Below are 4,089 nucleotides of genomic sequence, written 5' to 3' on the forward strand. Positions count from 1 at the left end.
CCTTAAAAATCTAGTTCGCAGTAGCCATGTGGAACCTTGTTCAGAAGGCCCGTGGCTTCTTCTGCCATATGCTTCTTCACTTTAATATTTATATATGCACAATTTTTTTTATCTCTTATTTTTAAAAATTAAGCACAGGTTACCAAGAAAGTATAAATGAAAGGTAAACATTTATTACGGAGAAAAATGTTACAAGAAAGTCTAGATTCTTCCTCCTCATGCATTACTTTGGTAATAAAGTTCCAAATGTCAACTTTGAAGATATTTACAAGGATAAATTTCTTTAACACATGACCAATTACCGTGTGGTGGACATTTTTTATAGAAACCATATACTGTAAACTAAATATATCTTATAGTTTATAAGAAGCTTAGAGCAATTATGTATTAACAGAGAAGATGGTATTATATTTTACTGCAAAATATTATAAAAGCAATACAATTTTGTGGCTCTTAAATGTTTACTTGATTTGAACAGAGGACTGAAAAAAAAACCAAAAAGCCATCAAGATGGCCCTGGTTTTAAAATTTTTTGTATTCAGTTTGTTCTACTTTCACGTCATCTCAAATCAGCTGATACAAGTAAGTGACCACTGTAGAAGCCTGGATATCCATCAACACAAATGATGGAATAATGTTGGTTTCCAAGGCATTATATGCCCCAGTGGCAGAACCTGGATTGATGTAGAATTTATTTTCATGTTCAAATGCTTCAAATTTGTGTGTGTGTTCAGAGATAAGAATGTCCACATCAAACTGCCTCTGCAACAGGAATAAGCTGGCCATATCTCCCCAACGAATAACTTGATGTCCATGGATCAAATCAATTTTGAACTGTCCAACAGTCACAACTTTCTGTTCTGGATAATTCAGATTCTCATCAAAGTCTCCTCTCACAATATGAACATCGCCCTCCAGAGTCTTGAGATAGTAGTAACTCTCTTTGGTACAAAGGTTTCCTGTGCAGAGAATGTGCTGAATCTTGCCTGGCACGAGAAGTTTTTTAAATTTAGCTGACAGAGAACCAGCAGTTAGTGTAATGACTATGTCACTGAACTCCCACGTAGTCGACCGTGGTTCGCATCCCGGAACCGGTGACTTAAAACTCACACTGGGTGTGTGTGCATGCATGCCCAAGATCCCGGGAGGAGAAAGGAGGAGAAGGGATTGCAGCATGACCATCCCCCCTGGGAGGTGATTTCTCACTTTCTGTCTCTCTGTCTCTCTCTGTCTGTCAGACGAGCGCACGTGTCCTATAGCGAAAATCTCTCAAATAAATAAATAAATTTAGCTGGCAAACTGTTGCACCAATGTGGGATGTGCAGATCTCCTAATACCAGCACCAATCTGTGCCCAGCCATCCTGTCACCAGGCTCCTCTCAGTCAAGACCACCACCACCGTAGCCCTCTTCCTCAGGTTCCTCTTGATTTAGTCTTGATAGGTTATTTAATTGTAGGAATTTATTCATTTCTTTTAATTTTTCCAATTGGTTATAACTGTCCCTTATAATCTTTTTTCCTCCTGTGGCATTAGCTGTAATGCTTCCTCTTTTATGTCTGATTTTATTTACTTCAGCATTTTTTTGTTTTTCTTTTCTCTTATTTCTGCTTTTACATTTATTATTTCCTTTCTTTTGCCAATTTTGGGCTTAGTTTATTCTTTTTCTCATTCCTTGAAATATAAAATCAAGTGGTTTATTTGAATCTCACTTTTAAAAATTTATTTATGCTTATTTATTTTAATTTTTTTATTTCATGAGAGACAGAGAGAGAGAGAGAGAGAAAAGGAAAGTGAGAAAGCTAGCCTCCATGTCTGGGACTTGAACTGCAGTTGGCTGTGTTGGAGTCCAGTGCCTTAACCACCATGCCACCTGCCAGCCCCCTCACTTCTTTTTTAATGTAGGCATTTATTGCTATAAACTTTCATCTTAGTCTTTAAGGAAGTAACTACAAAGAGAGAAAATAATTATTGCTTTTGCCATGTTCCATAGGTTTGGGTATATTGTGCTTCCATTTGTGTTTGTCTTGAGAAAAGATGCGGATAAAGTAAAACTATTATTTTCAGTCTCTCAATTTGTCTTTTTCATTTATGTTCTTGATCTGGTCACTGAAACCCCTTACCTGAACTTTAGAGTTCTCTTGAGGGTACTTTCATCACTAAATGTAAAATCAGTGTTCCTATAGGAGTACAAGAACTGGAATCTTCTACTTTTCCATCTTTTTAAGTTTAGTCTTTTTTTTTTTCTTTTGTAATTGAGATCTATTGGTTGTGTCAAGGATCAGTACAGACATTTCAATTCATACCCAATTCTTAACATATGTACCAAAAATTTTAAAATCCAAGTATTGTGATTTTTTTTAAGTTATTCCAGTGACATTCCAGCTTCAAGTTTGTAGGCAAATTTTTCTTAAGAAGATATCAAGAATCATTGTCTTCAAATATTGAAAGCTATTACATAAGTCCCACCAAATTACAATTTAGTATCGTATACCCTACATACTTCAAATTTCCAATCTTTCACAGCACATTAACAAAATTATTAGGAAAACTGGACTACCATAACCAAAGATGTTACAGAGTGCACACAATTCTGACAGGGAGAGCAACAATCAAAGAGTGGTTTTCTTTAGGAAACAATACTACTAAAATACATAATAGAAATAATTTAAAATATTCCAGATACATTAAATGCATGACTGTGACTCCAAACTGCCATTTAGTATGCTTTGTATTTAGGATATAAAAACCACCCACCCTCCCCCACCTATGGAATGTTAAGCTGAGAGCTAGAGAGTCAAAGCCTCCTATAAGTCAATATCCTACTATTTTCTGGTTGTACTGAAAAATAAACAACCAGTCAATGATTTCACCTCTTACAAAAAAAGCATTTACACTTAAAAAGTGGGATGAGGTGGGATTCTCTCCTTCTTAAAAATGTTTCTAGAGCTACTAAAAAACTTACATTTACAAAATAGTTGATAAAAATATTCCTCTGTATTGCACAAGAAGGGAGACAGGGACCATTGATAAGACATGGTATATGACATTACACAGCCTGGACTTCTTTCTTGCCTGCTTCATCAAAGGGTGAACTCTCCACATTTTTAGTTTCTCCATTTTTTGCAGGTAAATCTTTAGTGTCTGGGTTGGCCACTTCAGCCTGTTTCTCCTTTGCTCCTGTTTTTCCTTTTGTTTACACTCTTTTGTCTGAAGATTTATCCTTCTCTGCCGCCTTTTTGGCTTCCTCTCCACTTTTGCAGGAACAGATTTAGCCAACAATCTCGCCAATCTCCTATTGGGCTATTCCTTGGCCACCCCCTCAGCTGAGCTGACCTTCTTCTTGGGCATCTTCTCTGCTGACAGGGTGCATGCTGGGTGCATGAGAGGCCGTGGTGCACCTAGAGCCTTTGCAGAGTTGAGTGGATAAAGATTGTTTTAAATTTGCATTTCTCTGAAGAATACTGAGGCCAATAACATTTTAAAGCAGAAATATCCTTATTTCTAGTTGGCTTAGGTATGATTTTACTTGGAGAAAGTGGAATAAATGAAATCCTTTTGAGATCATAATTACAGAGGTTAACAAACCTGGCAGCTTATTAGAATCATTTTTTATGGTTTTATGAATGTTTAGCTGCTAGACTCCACTTTAAAGTGACTGATTCAATGGTGGGTCTCAGATAACTGTATCATATAATATAGCTATTTTCACACATAGCTGAGTTTGGGAACCACTCTAGATTCTTTCAGTCAATTTTTAGCAAATTTTCTCAAGTGGCATACCACAGTTGACCACTACTGACACATTTATTATTGTTACCTAACTTGGGGTTTCTTTTCATCTGATTACCTTTGTCTTCTTTTTCCTCATAAACTGTTAATATGTGTGTCTAGGGAGATTTTTAGTTTTCTTCTGATATTATCACTGTGGAACTATGCATTCAGCTAGTGTGGACTTAAATAATGGCAATTGTCATTCTACTTTACTTATAATAACGTTAATTACATTAAGTGCTCCCACAAACTCTTTTCTTGAAGTTCAATATCAAATATAAATGCTTTTTGATTAAGCCACCATTTTTAATTCAATG

General features: G+C 36.0%; 1 pseudogene; it reads right to left on the minus strand.

The window, feature by feature from the left end:
* Positions 1-551: 551 nt before the first annotated feature.
* The window catches only part of LOC102489396 (vacuolar protein sorting-associated protein 29 pseudogene), a 15,477-nt pseudogene continuing 11,939 nt past the window's right edge, over positions 552-4,089 (minus strand).

The sequence above is a fragment of the Tupaia chinensis genome, unplaced genomic scaffold (genome assembly GCF_000334495.1).
Source record: "Tupaia chinensis unplaced genomic scaffold, TupChi_1.0 Scaffold150208_1, whole genome shotgun sequence".
Taxonomy (NCBI): Eukaryota; Metazoa; Chordata; class Mammalia; order Scandentia; family Tupaiidae; genus Tupaia; species Tupaia belangeri.